At 41.3% G+C, this 20,124-nt stretch overlaps 24 non-coding genes across 24 annotated transcripts; all 24 read right to left on the bottom strand.

Annotated features, from left to right (window-relative positions):
* Positions 1-651: 651 nt before the first annotated feature.
* On the bottom strand, positions 652-724 carry TRNAR-CCU (transfer RNA arginine (anticodon CCU)). The gene has a single exon. It is a non-coding gene; the product is annotated as a tRNA-Arg (tRNA).
* A 417-nt stretch (positions 725-1,141) lies between these two features.
* On the bottom strand, positions 1,142-1,234 carry TRNAI-UAU (transfer RNA isoleucine (anticodon UAU)). Its single transcript is given in 2 exon segments — positions 1,142-1,177; positions 1,197-1,234. It is a non-coding gene; the product is annotated as a tRNA-Ile (tRNA).
* A 1,081-nt stretch (positions 1,235-2,315) lies between these two features.
* Positions 2,316-2,388, bottom strand: TRNAR-CCU (transfer RNA arginine (anticodon CCU)). The gene has a single exon. It is a non-coding gene; the product is annotated as a tRNA-Arg (tRNA).
* Positions 2,389-2,805: 417 nt separating this feature from the next.
* Positions 2,806-2,898, bottom strand: TRNAI-UAU (transfer RNA isoleucine (anticodon UAU)). The gene is given in 2 exon segments: positions 2,806-2,841; positions 2,861-2,898. It is a non-coding gene; the product is annotated as a tRNA-Ile (tRNA).
* A 1,083-nt stretch (positions 2,899-3,981) lies between these two features.
* TRNAR-CCU (transfer RNA arginine (anticodon CCU)) lies at positions 3,982-4,054 on the bottom strand. Its single transcript has one exon. It is a non-coding gene; the product is annotated as a tRNA-Arg (tRNA).
* A 421-nt stretch (positions 4,055-4,475) lies between these two features.
* Positions 4,476-4,568, bottom strand: TRNAI-UAU (transfer RNA isoleucine (anticodon UAU)). Its single transcript is given in 2 exon segments — positions 4,476-4,511; positions 4,531-4,568. It is a non-coding gene; the product is annotated as a tRNA-Ile (tRNA).
* Positions 4,569-5,650: 1,082 nt separating this feature from the next.
* TRNAR-CCU (transfer RNA arginine (anticodon CCU)) lies at positions 5,651-5,723 on the bottom strand. Its single transcript has one exon. It is a non-coding gene; the product is annotated as a tRNA-Arg (tRNA).
* Positions 5,724-6,140: 417 nt separating this feature from the next.
* TRNAI-UAU (transfer RNA isoleucine (anticodon UAU)) lies at positions 6,141-6,233 on the bottom strand. Its single transcript is given in 2 exon segments — positions 6,141-6,176; positions 6,196-6,233. It is a non-coding gene; the product is annotated as a tRNA-Ile (tRNA).
* A 1,081-nt stretch (positions 6,234-7,314) lies between these two features.
* Positions 7,315-7,387, bottom strand: TRNAR-CCU (transfer RNA arginine (anticodon CCU)). The gene has a single exon. It is a non-coding gene; the product is annotated as a tRNA-Arg (tRNA).
* Positions 7,388-7,804: 417 nt separating this feature from the next.
* Positions 7,805-7,897, bottom strand: TRNAI-UAU (transfer RNA isoleucine (anticodon UAU)). Its single transcript is given in 2 exon segments — positions 7,805-7,840; positions 7,860-7,897. It is a non-coding gene; the product is annotated as a tRNA-Ile (tRNA).
* Positions 7,898-8,980: 1,083 nt separating this feature from the next.
* Positions 8,981-9,053, bottom strand: TRNAR-CCU (transfer RNA arginine (anticodon CCU)). Its single transcript has one exon. It is a non-coding gene; the product is annotated as a tRNA-Arg (tRNA).
* A 417-nt stretch (positions 9,054-9,470) lies between these two features.
* On the bottom strand, positions 9,471-9,563 carry TRNAI-UAU (transfer RNA isoleucine (anticodon UAU)). The gene is given in 2 exon segments: positions 9,471-9,506; positions 9,526-9,563. It is a non-coding gene; the product is annotated as a tRNA-Ile (tRNA).
* A 1,082-nt stretch (positions 9,564-10,645) lies between these two features.
* Positions 10,646-10,718, bottom strand: TRNAR-CCU (transfer RNA arginine (anticodon CCU)). The gene has a single exon. It is a non-coding gene; the product is annotated as a tRNA-Arg (tRNA).
* A 417-nt stretch (positions 10,719-11,135) lies between these two features.
* Positions 11,136-11,228, bottom strand: TRNAI-UAU (transfer RNA isoleucine (anticodon UAU)). The gene is given in 2 exon segments: positions 11,136-11,171; positions 11,191-11,228. It is a non-coding gene; the product is annotated as a tRNA-Ile (tRNA).
* A 1,082-nt stretch (positions 11,229-12,310) lies between these two features.
* On the bottom strand, positions 12,311-12,383 carry TRNAR-CCU (transfer RNA arginine (anticodon CCU)). The gene has a single exon. It is a non-coding gene; the product is annotated as a tRNA-Arg (tRNA).
* A 417-nt stretch (positions 12,384-12,800) lies between these two features.
* TRNAI-UAU (transfer RNA isoleucine (anticodon UAU)) lies at positions 12,801-12,893 on the bottom strand. Its single transcript is given in 2 exon segments — positions 12,801-12,836; positions 12,856-12,893. It is a non-coding gene; the product is annotated as a tRNA-Ile (tRNA).
* A 1,084-nt stretch (positions 12,894-13,977) lies between these two features.
* TRNAR-CCU (transfer RNA arginine (anticodon CCU)) lies at positions 13,978-14,050 on the bottom strand. The gene has a single exon. It is a non-coding gene; the product is annotated as a tRNA-Arg (tRNA).
* A 417-nt stretch (positions 14,051-14,467) lies between these two features.
* Positions 14,468-14,560, bottom strand: TRNAI-UAU (transfer RNA isoleucine (anticodon UAU)). Its single transcript is given in 2 exon segments — positions 14,468-14,503; positions 14,523-14,560. It is a non-coding gene; the product is annotated as a tRNA-Ile (tRNA).
* Positions 14,561-15,642: 1,082 nt separating this feature from the next.
* TRNAR-CCU (transfer RNA arginine (anticodon CCU)) lies at positions 15,643-15,715 on the bottom strand. The gene has a single exon. It is a non-coding gene; the product is annotated as a tRNA-Arg (tRNA).
* Positions 15,716-16,132: 417 nt separating this feature from the next.
* TRNAI-UAU (transfer RNA isoleucine (anticodon UAU)) lies at positions 16,133-16,225 on the bottom strand. Its single transcript is given in 2 exon segments — positions 16,133-16,168; positions 16,188-16,225. It is a non-coding gene; the product is annotated as a tRNA-Ile (tRNA).
* Positions 16,226-17,307: 1,082 nt separating this feature from the next.
* On the bottom strand, positions 17,308-17,380 carry TRNAR-CCU (transfer RNA arginine (anticodon CCU)). Its single transcript has one exon. It is a non-coding gene; the product is annotated as a tRNA-Arg (tRNA).
* A 417-nt stretch (positions 17,381-17,797) lies between these two features.
* On the bottom strand, positions 17,798-17,890 carry TRNAI-UAU (transfer RNA isoleucine (anticodon UAU)). The gene is given in 2 exon segments: positions 17,798-17,833; positions 17,853-17,890. It is a non-coding gene; the product is annotated as a tRNA-Ile (tRNA).
* A 1,084-nt stretch (positions 17,891-18,974) lies between these two features.
* Positions 18,975-19,047, bottom strand: TRNAR-CCU (transfer RNA arginine (anticodon CCU)). The gene has a single exon. It is a non-coding gene; the product is annotated as a tRNA-Arg (tRNA).
* Positions 19,048-19,464: 417 nt separating this feature from the next.
* TRNAI-UAU (transfer RNA isoleucine (anticodon UAU)) lies at positions 19,465-19,557 on the bottom strand. The gene is given in 2 exon segments: positions 19,465-19,500; positions 19,520-19,557. It is a non-coding gene; the product is annotated as a tRNA-Ile (tRNA).
* Between the last annotated feature and the right edge of the window lie 567 nt (positions 19,558-20,124).

Below are 20,124 nucleotides of genomic sequence, written 5' to 3' on the forward strand. Positions count from 1 at the left end.
TGAGCATTTTGATGCTCTATTTTTCAGAAAATCTGCCGATCCACGTCAGATTCTATTTCTGACTGCTTGCGGCAAGAAGACTTCTGAATGTGTCCCAAAGCAGTGGCTATCAGTGTGAATCTCAACAAATGCAACAACACCATGTCATATGAAGCAAAGGAAGCACACCTCTAAGGAGCGATTCTGATTGCTATTCGTATACATGTTGATACATCAGGAAAAACATTTCTGAAACTGGCACAAAAAGGACATAAAATGCCTTCCTGCAAATTAAGCTTACCAACGATACTTGTCAGGGTGGCTTTTTTGCTTGAAGATTTTAGGCCACCGGATTTGCATGCCACAATGGGATGTCTGGAGAATGTCGGAGAAAATGCAAAGCTCTTTCCTAATAAAAGCAGCGTTTCCTTTGTGGGGAGTTGAACATATTGTTTGGCAGAAACATTGCAGGAGATTTGGTTTTGGACAAGAGGACTTGTAGCCATCTTGCAGAAGTTTCCATTCAGTTGATAGCATGCTGCTGAACTAATCTGAGTTCTACTAGGAGAAGGCACGCATATTAATTAAGGCAACAGGAAAGGGAAGTCCTAAAGGTTTTATTCTAAAGTCTTGCTTTAGATGTGACTTGAAAGAGTCAAGCAAGATCTCAAACACCCCAGATGGGACTCGAACCCACAATCCCTGGCTTAGGAGGCCAGTGCCTTATCCATTAGGCCACTGGGGCTTTCGATAGATGACAGCAAAGACTTTTTTTTTCTTTCAGAAGGCATCCGTTCTCTTACTTTACAAGGTAAGGGTGGCAAAATCTTTGTTTTTATTTTCCCTTGTAAACTTGCTACAGAATTGCAAGCGGTTTGAGCTACAAAGTCAGAAGAATGAGTTTTCTGAAAGAGAAAAGCCATGTCGCAGCTCTCCACACCTCTTTTCATCAAGTAGAAGGCGCACATTTTCTTTATCTGTTCTGGTCCACAATTTAAAGAATGTGGTCAGTGTAACAGAAAGACAGCTCATTCAAGCACCCTTGAGGAAAGAACCTTGAGTTTCTTTGGGCGCTTATTGCCCTGTTGTAAAGTTGTCAGGCCATAGGGTGCAAGTGCAGATTACATTTTCCATGAATAAAGGCAAAAAGCAAGAAACTGCATGCTCCAGGTGAGGCTCGAACTCACAACCTCGGCATTGCTCAACAGATACTGCCATATAAGTACCGCGCGCTGACCGATTGCGCCACTGGAGCACAGAAGCCATCACGGAAATCCATCACCCATGTCTCCTTGGTTTCAAATAGGCCTTCAAGTGATCCGAAACCTAAAATCGTGCTTATCCCAGACAAAAGAGAATATTTTTTCTCTCATAGCAAGAAATGGTAGCATATAAGTACTCCTAGAAAAAAAAAACACCGCCAAATCCACTTGACTGGAGCTCAAGGACAGTATTTAAAAAATAAAAGTAGAACTTTTTTGAAAGAAAAAATGATATTGCAACTGCTATCGTGACGTGTTAGGGATATATTCATGCATGTTTGAAAAGTTACTAAATATCCACTGTAAAGCAAGAAGTGGCAGGTAATACCAAGTACCTTTGGATCAAGGTCCGTTTGTGGGTAAACCCAGATAAAACACAAGAGTTGTTAATACATTTGAAATGCCACTATCCAGCAACTGTGTTGAGCATTTTGATGCTCTATTTTTCAGAAAATCTGCCGATCCACGTCAGATTCTATTTCTGACTGCTTGCGGCAAGAAGACTTCTGAATGTGTCCCAAAGCAGTGGCTATCAGTGTGAATCTCAACAAATGCAACAACACCATGTCATATGAAGCAAAGGAAGCACACCTCTAAGGAGCGATTCTGATTGCTATTCGTATACATGTTGATACATCAGGAAAAACATTTCTGAAACTGGCACAAAAAGGACATAAAATGCCTTCCTGCAAATTAAGCTTACCAACGATACTTGTCAGGGTGGCTTTTTTGCTTGAAGATTTTAGGCCACCGGATTTGCATGCCACAATGGGATGTCTGGAGAATGTCGGAGAAAATGCAAAGCTCTTTCCTAATAAAAGCAGCGTTTCCTTTGTTTGGAGTTGAACATATTGTTTGGCAGAAACATTGCAGGAGATTTGGTTTTGGACAAGAGGACTTGTAGCCATCTTGCAGAAGTTTCCATTCAGTTGATAGCATGCTGCTGAACTAATCTGAGTTCTACTAGGAGAAGGCACGCATATTAATTAAGGCAACAGGAAAGGGAAGTCCTAAAGGTTTTATTCTAAAGCCTTGCTTTAGATGTGACGTGAAAGAGTCAAGCAAGATCTCAAACACCCCAGATGGGACTCGAACCCACAATCCCTGGCTTAGGAGGCCAGTGCCTTATCCATTAGGCCACTGGGGCTTTCGCTAGATGACAGCAAAGACTTTTTTTTTCTTTCAGAAGGCATCCGTTCTCTTACTTTACAAGGTAAGGGTGGCAAAATCTTTGTTTTTATTTTCCCTTGTAAACTTGCTACAGAATTGCAAGCGGTTTGAGCTACAAAGTCAGAAGAATGAGTTTTCTGAAAGAGAAAAGCCATGTCGCAGCTCTCCACATCTCTTTTCATCAAGTAGAAGGCGCACATTTTCTTTATCTGTTCTGGTCCACAATTTAAAGAATGTGGTCAGTGTAACAGAAAGACAGCTCATTCAAGCACCCTTGAGGAAAGAACCTTGAGTTTCTTTGGGCGCTTATTGCCCTGTTGTAAAGTTCTCAGGCCATAGGGTGCAAGTGCAGATTACATTTTCCATGAATAAAGGCAAAAAGCAAGAAACTGCATGCTCCAGGTGAGGCTCGAACTCACAACCTCGGCATTGCTCAACAGATACTGCCATATAAGTACCGCGCGCTGACCGATTGCGCCACTGGAGCACAGAAGCCATCACGGAAATCCATCACCCATGTCTCCTTGGTTTCAAATAGGCCTTCAAGTGATCCGAAACCTAAAATCGTGCTTATCCCAGACAAAAGAGAATATTTTTTCTCTCATAGCAAGAAATGGTAGCATATAAGTACTCCTAGAAAAAAAAAAAACACTGCCAAATCCACTTGACTGGAGCTCAAGGACAGTATTTAAAAAATAAAAGTAGAACTTTTTTGAAAGAAAAAATGATATTGCAACTGCTATCGTGACGTGTTAGGGATATATTCATGCATGTTTGAAAAGTTACTAAATATCCACTGTAAAGCAAGAAGTGGCAGGTAATACCAAGTACCTTTGGATCAAGGTCCGTTTGTGGGTAAACCCAGATAAAACACAAGAGTTGTTAATACATTTGAAATGCCACTATCCAGCAACTGTGTTGAGCATTTTGATGCTCTATTTTTCAGAAAATCTGCCGATCCACGTCAGATTCTATTTCTGACTGCTTGCGGCAAGAAGACTTCTGAATGTGTCCCAAAGCAGTGGCTATCAGTGTGAATCTCAACAAATGCAACAACACCATGTCATATGAAGCAAAGGAAGCACACCTCTAAGGAGCGATTCTGATTGCTATTCGTATACATGTTGATACATCAGGAAAAACATTTCTGAAACTGGCACAAAAAGGACATAAAATGCCTTCCTGCAAATTAAGCTTACCAACGATACTTGTCAGGGTGGCTTTTTTGCTTGAAGATTTTAGGCCACCGGATTTGCATGCCACAATGGGATGTCTGGAGAATGTCGGAGAAAATGCAAAGCTCTTTCCTAATAAAAGCAGCGTTTCCTTTGTGGGGAGTTGAACATATTGTTTGGCAGAAACATTGCAGGAGATTTGGTTTTGGACAAGAGGACTTGTAGCCATCTTGCAGAAGTTTCCATTCAGTTGATAGCATGCTGCTGAACTAATCTGAGTTCTACTAGGAGAAGGCACGCATATTAATTAAGGCAACAGGAAAGGGAAGTCCTAAAGGTTTTATTCTAAAGCCTTGCTTTAGATGTGACTTGAAAGAGTCAAGCAAGATCTCAAACACCCCAGATGGGACTCGAACCCACAATCCCTGGCTTAGGAGGCCAGTGCCTTATCCATTAGGCCACTGGGGCTTTCGCTAGATGACAGCAAAGACTTTTTTTTTTTTTCTTTCAGAAGGCATCCGTTCTCTTACTTTACAAGGTAAGGGTGGCAAAATCTTTGTTTTTATTTTCCCTTGTAAACTTGCTACAGAATTGCAAGCGGTTTGAGCTACAAAGTCAGAAGAATGAGTTTTCTGAAAGAGAAAAGCCATGTCGCAGCTCTCCACATCTCTTTTCATCAAGTAGAAGGCGCACATTTTCTTTATCTGTTCTGGTCCACAATTTAAAGAATGTGGTCAGTGTAACAGAAAGACAGCTCATTCAAGCACCCTTGAGGAAAGAACCTTGAGTTTCTTTGGGCGCTTATTGCCCTGTTGTAAAGTTCTCAGGCCATAGGGTGCAAGTGCAGATTACATTTTCCATGAATAAAGGCAAAAAGCAAGAAACTGCATGCTCCAGGTGAGGCTCGAACTCACAACCTCGGCATTGCTCAACAGATACTGCCATATAAGTACCGCGCGCTGACCGATTGCGCCACTGGAGCACAGAAGCCATCACGGAAATCCATCACCCATGTCTCCTTGGTTTCAAATAGGCCTTCAAGTGATCCGAAACCTAAAATCGTGCTTATCCCAGACAAAAGAGAATATTTTTTCTCTCATAGCAAGAAATGGTAGCATATAAGTACTCCTAGAAAAAAAAAAACACCGCCAAATCCACTTGACTGGAGCTCAAGGACAGTATTTAAAAAATAAAAGTAGAACTTTTTTGAAAGAAAAAATGATATTGCAACTGCTATCGTGACGTGTTAGGGATATATTCATGCATGTTTGAAAAGTTACTAAATATCCACTGTAAAGCAAGAAGTGGCAGGTAATACCAAGTACCTTTGGATCAAGGTCCGTTTGTGGGTAAACCCAGATAAAACACAAGAGTTGTTAATACATTTGAAATGCCACTATCCAGCAACTGTGTTGAGCATTTTGATGCTCTATTTTTCAGAAAATCTGCCGATCCACGTCAGATTCTATTTCTGACTGCTTGCGGCAAGAAGACTTCTGAATGTGTCCCAAAGCAGTGGCTATCAGTGTGAATCTCAACAAATGCAACAACACCATGTCATATGAAGCAAAGGAAGCACACCTCTAAGGAGCGATTCTGATTGCTATTCGTATACATGTTGATACATCAGGAAAAACATTTCTGAAACTGGCACAAAAAGGACATAAAATGCCTTCCTGCAAATTAAGCTTACCAACGATACTTGTCAGGGTGGCTTTTTTGCTTGAAGATTTTAGGCCACCGGATTTGCATGCCACAATGGGATGTCTGGAGAATGTCGGAGAAAATGCAAAGCTCTTTCCTAATAAAAGCAGCGTTTCCTTTGTGGGGAGTTGAACATATTGTTTGGCAGAAACATTGCAGGAGATTTGGTTTTGGACAAGAGGACTTGTAGCCATCTTGCAGAAGTTTCCATTCAGTTGATAGCATGCTGCTGAACTAATCTGAGTTCTACTAGGAGAAGGCACGCATATTAATTAAGGCAACAGGAAAGGGAAGTCCTAAAGGTTTTATTCTAAAGTCTTGCTTTAGATGTGACTTGAAAGAGTCAAGCAAGATCTCAAACACCCCAGATGGGACTCGAACCCACAATCCCTGGCTTAGGAGGCCAGTGCCTTATCCATTAGGCCACTGGGGCTTTCGATAGATGACAGCAAAGACTTTTTTTTTCTTTCAGAAGGCATCCGTTCTCTTACTTTACAAGGTAAGGGTGGCAAAATCTTTGTTTTTATTTTCCCTTGTAAACTTGCTACAGAATTGCAAGCGGTTTGAGCTACAAAGTCAGAAGAATGAGTTTTCTGAAAGAGAAAAGCCATGTCGCAGCTCTCCACACCTCTTTTCATCAAGTAGAAGGCGCACATTTTCTTTATCTGTTCTGGTCCACAATTTAAAGAATGTGGTCAGTGTAACAGAAAGACAGCTCATTCAAGCACCCTTGAGGAAAGAACCTTGAGTTTCTTTGGGCGCTTATTGCCCTGTTGTAAAGTTGTCAGGCCATAGGGTGCAAGTGCAGATTACATTTTCCATGAATAAAGGCAAAAAGCAAGAAACTGCATGCTCCAGGTGAGGCTCGAACTCACAACCTCGGCATTGCTCAACAGATACTGCCATATAAGTACCGCGCGCTGACCGATTGCGCCACTGGAGCACAGAAGCCATCACGGAAATCCATCACCCATGTCTCCTTGGTTTCAAATAGGCCTTCAAGTGATCCGAAACCTAAAATCGTGCTTATCCCAGACAAAAGAGAATATTTTTTCTCTCATAGCAAGAAATGGTAGCATATAAGTACTCCTAGAAAAAAAAAACACCGCCAAATCCACTTGACTGGAGCTCAAGGACAGTATTTAAAAAATAAAAGTAGAACTTTTTTGAAAGAAAAAATGATATTGCAACTGCTATCGTGACGTGTTAGGGATATATTCATGCATGTTTGAAAAGTTACTAAATATCCACTGTAAAGCAAGAAGTGGCAGGTAATACCAAGTACCTTTGGATCAAGGTCCGTTTGTGGGTAAACCCAGATAAAACACAAGAGTTGTTAATACATTTGAAATGCCACTATCCAGCAACTGTGTTGAGCATTTTGATGCTCTATTTTTCAGAAAATCTGCCGATCCACGTCAGATTCTATTTCTGACTGCTTGCGGCAAGAAGACTTCTGAATGTGTCCCAAAGCAGTGGCTATCAGTGTGAATCTCAACAAATGCAACAACACCATGTCATATGAAGCAAAGGAAGCACACCTCTAAGGAGCGATTCTGATTGCTATTCGTATACATGTTGATACATCAGGAAAAACATTTCTGAAACTGGCACAAAAAGGACATAAAATGCCTTCCTGCAAATTAAGCTTACCAACGATACTTGTCAGGGTGGCTTTTTTGCTTGAAGATTTTAGGCCACCGGATTTGCATGCCACAATGGGATGTCTGGAGAATGTCGGAGAAAATGCAAAGCTCTTTCCTAATAAAAGCAGCGTTTCCTTTGTTTGGAGTTGAACATATTGTTTGGCAGAAACATTGCAGGAGATTTGGTTTTGGACAAGAGGACTTGTAGCCATCTTGCAGAAGTTTCCATTCAGTTGATAGCATGCTGCTGAACTAATCTGAGTTCTACTAGGAGAAGGCACGCATATTAATTAAGGCAACAGGAAAGGGAAGTCCTAAAGGTTTTATTCTAAAGCCTTGCTTTAGATGTGACGTGAAAGAGTCAAGCAAGATCTCAAACACCCCAGATGGGACTCGAACCCACAATCCCTGGCTTAGGAGGCCAGTGCCTTATCCATTAGGCCACTGGGGCTTTCGCTAGATGACAGCAAAGACTTTTTTTTTCTTTCAGAAGGCATCCGTTCTCTTACTTTACAAGGTAAGGGTGGCAAAATCTTTGTTTTTATTTTCCCTTGTAAACTTGCTACAGAATTGCAAGCGGTTTGAGCTACAAAGTCAGAAGAATGAGTTTTCTGAAAGAGAAAAGCCATGTCGCAGCTCTCCACATCTCTTTTCATCAAGTAGAAGGCGCACATTTTCTTTATCTGTTCTGGTCCACAATTTAAAGAATGTGGTCAGTGTAACAGAAAGACAGCTCATTCAAGCACCCTTGAGGAAAGAACCTTGAGTTTCTTTGGGCGCTTATTGCCCTGTTGTAAAGTTCTCAGGCCATAGGGTGCAAGTGCAGATTACATTTTCCATGAATAAAGGCAAAAAGCAAGAAACTGCATGCTCCAGGTGAGGCTCGAACTCACAACCTCGGCATTGCTCAACAGATACTGCCATATAAGTACCGCGCGCTGACCGATTGCGCCACTGGAGCACAGAAGCCATCACGGAAATCCATCACCCATGTCTCCTTGGTTTCAAATAGGCCTTCAAGTGATCCGAAACCTAAAATCGTGCTTATCCCAGACAAAAGAGAATATTTTTTCTCTCATAGCAAGAAATGGTAGCATCTAAGTACTCCTAGAAAAAAAAAAAACACTGCCAAATCCACTTGACTGGAGCTCAAGGACAGTATTTAAAAAATAAAAGTAGAACTTTTTTGAAAGAAAAAATGATATTGCAACTGCTATCGTGACGTGTTAGGGATATATTCATGCATGTTTGAAAAGTTACTAAATATCCACTGTAAAGCAAGAAGTGGCAGGTAATACCAAGTACCTTTGGATCAAGGTCCGTTTGTGGGTAAACCCAGATAAAACACAAGAGTTGTTAATACATTTGAAATGCCACTATCCAGCAACTGTGTTGAGCATTTTGATGCTCTATTTTTCAGAAAATCTGCCGATCCACGTCAGATTCTATTTCTGACTGCTTGCGGCAAGAAGACTTCTGAATGTGTCCCAAAGCAGTGGCTATCAGTGTGAATCTCAACAAATGCAACAACACCATGTCATATGAAGCAAAGGAAGCACACCTCTAAGGAGCGATTCTGATTGCTATTCGTATACATGTTGATACATCAGGAAAAACATTTCTGAAACTGGCACAAAAAGGACATAAAATGCCTTCCTGCAAATTAAGCTTACCAACGATACTTGTCAGGGTGGCTTTTTTGCTTGAAGATTTTAGGCCACCGGATTTGCATGCCACAATGGGATGTCTGGAGAATGTCGGAGAAAATGCAAAGCTCTTTCCTAATAAAAGCAGCGTTTCCTTTGTGGGGAGTTGAACATATTGTTTGGCAGAAACATTGCAGGAGATTTGGTTTTGGACAAGAGGACTTGTAGCCATCTTGCAGAAGTTTCCATTCAGTTGATAGCATGCTGCTGAACTAATCTGAGTTCTACTAGGAGAAGGCACGCATATTAATTAAGGCAACAGGAAAGGGAAGTCCTAAAGGTTTTATTCTAAAGCCTTGCTTTAGATGTGACTTGAAAGAGTCAAGCAAGATCTCAAACACCCCAGATGGGACTCGAACCCACAATCCCTGGCTTAGGAGGCCAGTGCCTTATCCATTAGGCCACTGGGGCTTTCGCTAGATGACAGCAAAGACTTTTTTTTTCTTTCAGAAGGCATCCGTTCTCTTACTTTACAAGGTAAGGGTGGCAAAATCTTTGTTTTTATTTTCCCTTGTAAACTTGCTACAGAATTGCAAGCGGTTTGAGCTACAAAGTCAGAAGAATGAGTTTTCTGAAAGAGAAAAGCCATGTCGCAGCTCTCCACACCTCTTTTCATCAAGTAGAAGGCGCACATTTTCTTTATCTGTTCTGGTCCACAATTTAAAGAATGTGGTCAGTGTAACAGAAAGACAGCTCATTCAAGCACCCTTGAGGAAAGAACCTTGAGTTTCTTTGGGCGCTTATTGCCCTGTTGTAAAGTTCTCAGGCCATAGGGTGCAAGTGCAGATTACATTTTCCATGAATAAAGGCAAAAAGCAAGAAACTGCATGCTCCAGGTGAGGCTCGAACTCACAACCTCGGCATTGCTCAACAGATACTGCCATATAAGTACCGCGCGCTGACCGATTGCGCCACTGGAGCACAGAAGCCATCACGGAAATCCATCACCCATGTCTCCTTGGTTTCAAATAGGCCTTCAAGTGATCCGAAACCTAAAATCGTGCTTATCCCAGACAAAAGAGAATATTTTTTCTCTCATAGCAAGAAATGGTAGCATATAAGTACTCCTAGAAAAAAAAAAACACCGCCAAATCCACTTGACTGGAGCTCAAGGACAGTATTTAAAAAATAAAAGTAGAACTTTTTTGAAAGAAAAAATGATATTGCAACTGCTATCGTGACGTGTTAGGGATATATTCATGCATGTTTGAAAAGTTACTAAATATCCACTGTAAAGCAAGAAGTGGCAGGTAATACCAAGTACCTTTGGATCAAGGTCCGTTTGTGGGTAAACCCAGATAAAACACAAGAGTTGTTAATACATTTGAAATGCCACTATCCAGCAACTGTGTTGAGCATTTTGATGCTCTATTTTTCAGAAAATCTGCCGATCCACGTCAGATTCTATTTCTGACTGCTTGCGGCAAGAAGACTTCTGAATGTGTCCCAAAGCAGTGGCTATCAGTGTGAATCTCAACAAATGCAACAACACCATGTCATATGAAGCAAAGGAAGCACACCTCTAAGGAGCGATTCTGATTGCTATTCGTATACATGTTGATACATCAGGAAAAACATTTCTGAAACTGGCACAAAAAGGACATAAAATGCCTTCCTGCAAATTAAGCTTACCAACGATACTTGTCAGGGTGGCTTTTTTGCTTGAAGATTTTAGGCCACCGGATTTGCATGCCACAATGGGATGTCTGGAGAATGTCGGAGAAAATGCAAAGCTCTTTCCTAATAAAAGCAGCGTTTCCTTTGTTTGGAGTTGAACATATTGTTTGGCAGAAACATTGCAGGAGATTTGGTTTTGGACAAGAGGACTTGTAGCCATCTTGCAGAAGTTTCCATTCAGTTGATAGCATGCTGCTGAACTAATCTGAGTTCTACTAGGAGAAGGCACGCATATTAATTAAGGCAACAGGAAAGGGAAGTCCTAAAGGTTTTATTCTAAAGCCTTGCTTTAGATGTGACTTGAAAGAGTCAAGCAAGATCTCAAACACCCCAGATGGGACCCGAACCCACAATCCCTGGCTTAGGAGGCCAGTGCCTTATCCATTAGGCCACTGGGGCTTTCGCTAGATGACAGCAAAGACTTTTTTTTTCTTTCAGAAGGCATCCGTTCTCTTACTTTACAAGGTAAGGGTGGCAAAATCTTTGTTTTTATTTTCCCTTGTAAACTTGCTACAGAATTGCAAGCGGTTTGAGCTACAAAGTCAGAAGAATGAGTTTTCTGAAAGAGAAAAGCCATGTCGCAGCTCTCCACACCTCTTTTCATCAAGTAGAAGGCGCACATTTTCTTTATCTGTTCTGGTCCACAAATTAAAGAATGTGGTCAGTGTAACAGAAAGACAGCTCATTCAAGCACCCTTGAGGAAAGAACCTTGAGTTTCTTTGGGCGCTTATTGCCCTGTTGTAAAGTTCTCAGGCCATAGGGTGCAAGTGCAGATTACATTTTCCATGAATAAAGGCAAAAAGCAAGAAACTGCATGCTCCAGGTGAGGCTCGAACTCACAACCTCGGCATTGCTCAACAGATACTGCCATATAAGTACCGCGCGCTGACCGATTGCGCCACTGGAGCACAGAAGCCATCACGGAAATCCATCACCCATGTCTCCTTGGTTTCAAATAGGCCTTCAAGTGATCCGAAACCTAAAATCGTGCTTATCCCAGACAAAAGAGAATATTTTTTCTCTCATAGCAAGAAATGGTAGCATATAAGTACTCCTAGAAAAAAAAAAACACCGCCAAATCCACTTGACTGGAGCTCAAGGACAGTATTTAAAAAATAAAAGTAGAACTTTTTTGAAAGAAAAAATGATATTGCAACTGCTATCGTGACGTGTTAGGGATATATTCATGCATGTTTGAAAAGTTACTAAATATCCACTGTAAAGCAAGAAGTGGCAGGTAATACCAAGTACCTTTGGATCAAGGTCCGTTTGTGGGTAAACCCAGATAAAACACAAGAGTTGTTAATACATTTGAAATGCCACTATCCAGCAACTGTGTTGAGCATTTTGATGCTCTATTTTTCAGAAAATCTGCCGATCCACGTCAGATTCTATTTCTGACTGCTTGCGGCAAGAAGACTTCTGAATGTGTCCCAAAGCAGTGGCTATCAGTGTGAATCTCAACAAATGCAACAACACCATGTCATATGAAGCAAAGGAAGCACACCTCTAAGGAGCGATTCTGATTGCTATTCGTATACATGTTGATACATCAGGAAAAACATTTCTGAAACTGGCACAACAAGGACATAAAATGCCTTCCTGCAAATTAAGCTTACCAACGATACTTGTCAGGGTGGCTTTTTTGCTTGAAGATTTTAGGCCACCGGATTTGCATGCCACAATGGGATGTCTGGAGAATGTCGGAGAAAATGCAAAGCTCTTTCCTAATAAAAGCAGCGTTTCCTTTGTGGGGAGTTGAACATATTGTTTGGCAGAAACATTGCAGGAGATTTGGTTTTGGACAAGAGGACTTGTAGCCATCTTGCAGAAGTTTCCATTCAGTTGATAGCATGCTCCTGAACTAATCTGAGTTCTACTAGGAGAAGGCACGCATATTAATTAAGGCAACAGGAAAGGGAACTCCTAAAGGTTTTATTCTAAAGCCTTGCTTTAGATGTGACTTGAAAGAGTCAAGCAAGATCTCAAACACCCCAGATGGGACTCGAACCCACAATCCCTGGCTTAGGAGGCCAGTGCCTTATCCATTAGGCCACTGGGGCTTTCGCTAGATGACAGCAAAGACTTTTTTTTTCTTTCAGAAGGCATCCGTTCTCTTACTTTACAAGGTAAGGGTGGCAAAATCTTTGTTTTTATTTTCCCTTGTAAACTTGCTACAGAATTGCAAGCGGTTTGAGCTACAAAGTCAGAAGAATGAGTTTTCTGAAAGAGAAAAGCCATGTCGCAGCTCTCCACACCTCTTTTCATCAAGTAGAAGGCGCACATTTTCTTTATCTGTTCTGGTCCACAATTTAAAGAATGTGGTCAGTGTAACAGAAAGACAGCTCATTCAAGCACCCTTGAGGAAAGAACCTTGAGTTTCTTTGGGCGCTTATTGCCCTGTTGTAAAGTTCTCAGGCCATAGGGTGCAAGTGCAGATTACATTTTCCATGAATAAAGGCAAAAAGCAAGAAACTGCATGCTCCAGGTGAGGCTCGAACTCACAACCTCGGCATTGCTCAACAGATACTGCCATATAAGTACCGCGCGCTGACCGATTGCGCCACTGGAGCACAGAAGCCATCATGGAAATCCATCACCCATGTCTCCTTGGTTTCAAATAGGCCTTCAAGTGATCCGAAACCTAAAATCGTGCTTATCCCAGACAAAAGAGAATATTTTTTCTCTCATAGCAAGAAATGGTAGCATATAAGTACTCCTAGAAAAAAAAAAAAACACCGCCAAATCCACTTGACTGGAGCTCAAGGACAGTATTTAAAAAATAAAAGTAGAACTTTTTTGAAAGAAAAAATGATATTGCAACTGCTATCGTGACGTGTTAGGGATATATTCATGCATGTTTGAAAAGTTACTAAATATCCACTGTAAAGCAAGAAGTGGCAGGTAATACCAAGTACCTTTGGATCAAGGTCCGTTTGTGGGTAAACCCAGATAAAACACAAGAGTTGTTAATACATTTGAAATGCCACTATCCAGCAACTGTGTTGAGCATTTTGATGCTCTATTTTTCAGAAAATCTGCCGATCCACGTCAGATTCTATTTCTGACTGCTTGCGGCAAGAAGACTTCTGAATGTGTCCCAAAGCAGTGGCTATCAGTGTGAATCTCAACAAATGCAACAACACCATGTCATATGAAGCAAAGGAAGCACACCTCTAAGGAGCGATTCTGATTGCTATTCGTATACATGTTGATACATCAGGAAAAACATTTCTGAAACTGGCACAAAAAGGACATAAAATGCCTTCCTGCAAATTAAGCTTACCAACGATACTTGTCAGGGTGGCTTTTTTGCTTGAAGATTTTAGGCCACCGGATTTGCATGCCACAATGGGATGTCTGGAGAATGTCGGAGAAAATGCAAAGCTCTTTCCTAATAAAAGCAGCGTTTCCTTTGTGGGGAGTTGAACATATTGTTTGGCAGAAACATTGCAGGAGATTTGGTTTTGGACAAGAGGACTTGTAGCCATCTTGCAGAAGTTTCCATTCAGTTGATAGCATGCTGCTGAACTAATCTGAGTTCTACTAGGAGAAGAAACACATATTAATTAAGGCAACAGGAAAGGGAAGTCCTAAAGGTTTTATTCTAAAGCCTTGCTTTAGATGTGACTTGAAAGAGTCAAGCAAGATCTCAAACACCCCAGATGGGACTCAAACCCACAATACCTGGCTTAGGAGGCCAGTGCCTTATCCATTAGGCCACTGGGGCTTTCGCTAGATGACAGCAAAGACTTTTTTTTTCTTTCAGAAGGCATCCGTTCTCTTACTTTACAAGGTAAGGGTGGCAAAATCTTTGTTTTTATTTTCCCTTGTAAACTTGCTACAGAATTGTAAGCGGTTTGAGCTACAAAGTCAGAAGAATGAGTTTTCTGAAAGAGAAAAGCCATGTCGCAGCTCTCCACACCTCTTTTCATCAAGTAGAAGGCGCACATTTTCTTTATCTGTTCTGGTCCACAATTTAAAGAATGTGGTCAGTGTAACAGAAAGACAGCTCATTCAAGCACCCTTGAGGAAAGAACCTTGAGTTTCTTTGGGCGCTTATTGCCCTGTTGTAAAGTTCTCAGGCCATAGGGTGCAAGTGCAGATTACATTTTCCATGAATAAAGGCAAAAAGCAAGAAACTGCATGCTCCAGGTGAGGCTCGAACTCACAACCTCGGCATTGCTCAACAGATACTGCCATATAAGTACCGCGCGCTGACCGATTGCGCCACTGGAGCACAGAAGCCATCACGGAAATCCATCACCCATGTCTCCTTGGTTTCAAATAGGCCTTCAAGTGATCCGAAACCTAAAATCGTGCTTATCCCAGACAAAAGAGAATATTTTTTCTCTCATAGCAAGAAATGGTAGCATATAAGTACTCCTAGAAAAAAAAAAACACCGCCAAATCCACTTGACTGGAGCTCAAGGACAGTATTTAAAAAATAAAAGTAGAACTTTTTTGAAAGAAAAAATGATATTGCAACTGCTATCGTGACGTGTTAGGGATATATTCATGCATGTTTGAAAAGTTACTAAATATCCACTGTAAAGCAAGAAGTGGCAGGTAATACCAAGTACCTTTGGATCAAGGTCCGTTTGTGGGTAAACCCAGATAAAACACAAGAGTTGTTAATACATTTGAAATGCCACTATCCAGCAACTGTGTTGAGCATTTTGATGCTCTATTTTTCAGAAAATCTGCCGATCCACGTCAGATTCTATTTCTGACTGCTTGCGGCAAGAAGACTTCTGAATGTGTCCCAAAGCAGTGGCTATCAGTGTGAATCTCAACAAATGCAACAACACCATGTCATATGAAGCAAAGGAAGCACACCTCTAAGGAGCGATTCTGATTGCTATTCGTATACATGTTGATACATCAGGAAAAACATTTCTGAAACTGGCACAAAAAGGACATAAAATGCCTTCCTGCAAATTAAGCTTACCAACGATACTTGTCAGGGTGGCTTTTTTGCTTGAAGATTTTAGGCCACCGGATTTGCATGCCACAATGGGATGTCTGGAGAATGTCGGAGAAAATGCAAAGCTCTTTCCTAATAAAAGCAGCGTTTCCTTTGTTTGGAGTTGAACATATTGTTTGGCAGAAACATTGCAGGAGATTTGGTTTTGGACAAGAGGACTTGTAGCCATCTTGCAGAAGTTTCCATTCAGTTGATAGCATGCTGCTGAACTAATCTGAGTTCTACTAGGAGAAGGCACGCATATTAATTAAGGCAACAGGAAAGGGAAGTCCTAAAGGTTTTATTCTAAAGCCTTGCTTTAGATGTGACTTGAAAGAGTCAAGCAAGATCTCAAACACCCCAGATGGGACCCGAACCCACAATCCCTGGCTTAGGAGGCCAGTGCCTTATCCATTAGGCCACTGGGGCTTTCGCTAGATGACAGCAAAGACTTTTTTTTTCTTTCAGAAGGCATCCGTTCTCTTACTTTACAAGGTAAGGGTGGCAAAATCTTTGTTTTTATTTTCCCTTGTAAACTTGCTACAGAATTGCAAGCGGTTTGAGCTACAAAGTCAGAAGAATGAGTTTTCTGAAAGAGAAAAGCCATGTCGCAGCTCTCCACACCTCTTTTCATCAAGTAGAAGGCGCACATTTTCTTTATCTGTTCTGGTCCACAAATTAAAGAATGTGGTCAGTGTAACAGAAAGACAGCTCATTCAAGCACCCTTGAGGAAAGAACCTTGAGTTTCTTTGGGCGCTTATTGCCCTGTTGTAAAGTTCTCAGGCCATAGGGTGCAAGTGCAGATTACATTTTCCATGAATAAAGGCAAAAAGCAAGAAACTGCATGCTCCAGGTGAGGCTCGAACTCACAACCTCGGCATTGCTCAACAGATACTGCCATATAAGTACCGCGCGCTGACCGATTGCGCCACTGGAGCACAGAAGCCATCACGGAAATCCATCACCCATGTCTCCTTGGTTTCAAATAGGCCTTCAAGTGATCCGAAACCTAAAATCGTGCTTATCCCAGACAAAAGAGAATATTTTTTCTCTCATAGCAAGAAATGGTAGCATATAAGTACTCCTAGAAAAAAAAAAACACCGCCAAATCCACTTGACTGGAGCTCAAGGACAGTATTTAAAAAATAAAAGTAGAACTTTTTTGAAAGAAAAAATGATATTGCAACTGCTATCGTGACGTGTTAGGGATATATTCATGCATGTTTGAAAAGTTACTAAATATCCACTGTAAAGCAAGAAGTGGCAGGTAATACCAAGTACCTTTGGATCAAGGTCCGTTTGTGGGTAAACCCAGATAAAACACAAGAGTTGTTAATACATTTGAAATGCCACTATCCAGCAACTGTGTTGAGCATTTTGATGCTCTATTTTTCAGAAAATCTGCCGATCCACGTCAGATTCTATTTCTGACTGCTTGCGGCAAGAAGACTTCTGAATGTGTCCCAAAGCAGTGGCTATCAGTGTGAATCTCAACAAATGCAACAACACCATGTCATATGAAGCAAAGGAAGCACACCTCTAAGGAGCGATTCTGATTGCTATTCGTATACATGTTGATACATCAGGAAAAACATTTCTGAAACTGGCACAACAAGGACATAAAATGCCTTCCTGCAAATTAAGCTTACCAACGATACTTGTCAGGGTGGCTTTTTTGCTTGAAGATTTTAGGCCACCGGATTTGCATGCCACAATGGGATGTCTGGAGAATGTCGGAGAAAATGCAAAGCTCTTTCCTAATAAAAGCAGCGTTTCCTTTGTGGGGAGTTGAACATATTGTTTGGCAGAAACATTGCAGGAGATTTGGTTTTGGACAAGAGGACTTGTAGCCATCTTGCAGAAGTTTCCATTCAGTTGATAGCATGCTCCTGAACTAATCTGAGTTCTACTAGGAGAAGGCACGCATATTAATTAAGGCAACAGGAAAGGGAACTCCTAAAGGTTTTATTCTAAAGCCTTGCTTTAGATGTGACTTGAAAGAGTCAAGCAAGATCTCAAACACCCCAGATGGGACTCGAACCCACAATCCCTGGCTTAGGAGGCCAGTGCCTTATCCATTAGGCCACTGGGGCTTTCGCTAGATGACAGCAAAGACTTTTTTTTTCTTTCAGAAGGCATCCGTTCTCTTACTTTACAAGGTAAGGGTGGCAAAATCTTTGTTTTTATTTTCCCTTGTAAACTTGCTACAGAATTGCAAGCGGTTTGAGCTACAAAGTCAGAAGAATGAGTTTTCTGAAAGAGAAAAGCCATGTCGCAGCTCTCCACACCTCTTTTCATCAAGTAGAAGGCGCACATTTTCTTTATCTGTTCTGGTCCACAATTTAAAGAATGTGGTCAGTGTAACAGAAAGACAGCTCATTCAAGCACCCTTGAGGAAAGAACCTTGAGTTTCTTTGGGCGCTTATTGCCCTGTTGTAAAGTTCTCAGGCCATAGGGTGCAAGTGCAGATTACATTTTCCATGAATAAAGGCAAAAAGCAAGAAACTGCATGCTCCAGGTGAGGCTCGAACTCACAACCTCGGCATTGCTCAACAGATACTGCCATATAAGTACCGCGCGCTGACCGATTGCGCCACTGGAGCACAGAAGCCATCACGGAAATCCATCACCCATGTCTCCTTGGTTTCAAATAGGCCTTCAAGTGATCCGAAACCTAAAATCGTGCTTATCCCAGACAAAAGAGAATATTTTTTTCTCTCATAGCAAGAAATGGTAGCATATAAGTACTCCTAGAAAAAAAAAAAACACCGCCAAATCCACTTGACTGGAGCTCAAGGACAGTATTTAAAAAATAAAAGTAGAACTTTTTTGAAAGAAAAAATGATATTGCAACTGCTATCGTGACGTGTTAGGGATATATTCATGCATGTTTGAAAAGTTACTAAATATCCACTGTAAAGCAAGAAGTGGCAGGTAATACCAAGTACCTTTGGATCAAGGTCCGTTTGTGGGTAAACCCAGATAAAACACAAGAGTTGTTAATACATTTGAAATGCCACTATCCAGCAACTGTGTTGAGCATTTTGATGCTCTATTTTTCAGAAAATCTGCCGATCCACGTCAGATTCTATTTCTGACTGCTTGCGGCAAGAAGACTTCTGAATGTGTCCCAAAGCAGTGGCTATCAGTGTGAATCTCAACAAATGCAACAACACCATGTCATATGAAGCAAAGGAAGCACACCTCTAAGGAGCGATTCTGATTGCTATTCGTATACATGTTGATACATCAGGAAAAACATTTCTGAAACTGGCACAAAAAGGACATAAAATGCCTTCCTGCAAATTAAGCTTACCAACGATACTTGTCAGGGTGGCTTTTTTGCTTGAAGATTTTAGGCCACCGGATTTGCATGCCACAATGGGATGTCTGGAGAATGTCGGAGAAAATGCAAAGCTCTTTCCTAATAAAAGCAGCGTTTCCTTTGTGGGGAGTTGAACATATTGTTTGGCAGAAACATTGCAGGAGATTTGGTTTTGGACAAGAGGACTTGTAGCCATCTTGCAGAAGTTTCCATTCAGTTGATAGCATGCTGCTGAACTAATCTGAGTTCTACTAGGAGAAGGCACACATATTAATTAAGGCAACAGGAAAGGGAAGTCCTAAAGGTTTTATTCTAAAGCCTTGCTTTAGATGTGACTTGAAAGAGTCAAGCAAGATCTCAAACACCCCAGATGGGACTCGAACCCACAATCCCTGGCTTAGGAGGCCAGTGCCTTATCCATTAGGCCACTGGGGCTTTCGCTAGATGACAGCAAAGACTTTTTTTTTCTTTCAGAAGGCATCCGTTCTCTTACTTTACAAGGTAAGGGTGGCAAAATCTTTGTTTTTATTTTCCCTTGTAAACTTGCTACAGAATTGCAAGCGGTTTGAGCTACAAAGTCAGAAGAATGAGTTTTCTGAAAGAGAAAAGCCATGTCGCAGCTCTCCACACCTCTTTTCATCAAGTAGAAGGCGCACATTTTCTTTATCTGTTCTGGTCCACAATTTAAAGAATGTGGTCAGTGTAACAGAAAGACAGCTCATTCAAGCACCCTTGAGGAAAGAACCTTGAGTTTCTTTGGGCGCTTATTGCCCTGTTGTAAAGTTCTCAGGCCATAGGGTGCAAGTGCAGATTACATTTTCCATGAATAAAGGCAAAAAGCAAGAAACTGCATGCTCCAGGTGAGGCTCGAACTCACAACCTCGGCATTGCTCAACAGATACTGCCATATAAGTACCGCGCGCTGACCGATTGCGCCACTGGAGCACAGAAGCCATCACGGAAATCCATCACCCATGTCTCCTTGGTTTCAAATAGGCCTTCAAGTGATCCGAAACCTAAAATCGTGCTTATCCCAGACAAAAGAGAATATTTTTTCTCTCATAGCAAGAAATGGTAGCATATAAGTACTCCTAGAAAAAAAAAAACACCGCCAAATCCACTTGACTGGAGCTCAAGGACAGTATTTAAAAAATAAAAGTAGAACTTTTTTGAAAGAAAAAATGATATTGCAACTGCTATCGTGACGTGTTAGGGATATATTCATGCATGTTTGAAAAGTTACTAAATATCCACTGTAAAGCAAGAAGTGGCAGGTAATACCAAGTACCTTTGGATCAAGGTCCGTTTGTGGGTAAACCCAGATAAAACACAAGAGTTGTTAATACATTTGAAATGCCACTATCCAGCAACTGTGTTGAGCATTTTGATGCTCTATTTTTCAGAAAATCTGCCGATCCACGTCAGATTCTATTTCTGACTGCTTGCGGCAAGAAGACTTCTGAATGTGTCCCAAAGCAGTGGCTATCAGTGTGAATCTCAACAAATGCAACA

This window comes from Lithobates pipiens, unplaced genomic scaffold (genome assembly GCF_037356315.1).
Source record: "Lithobates pipiens isolate NorthernLeopardFrog02 unplaced genomic scaffold, aLitPip1_a1.2 Scaffold_8, whole genome shotgun sequence".
Lineage (NCBI taxonomy): Eukaryota > Metazoa > Chordata > Amphibia > Anura > Ranidae > Lithobates > Lithobates pipiens.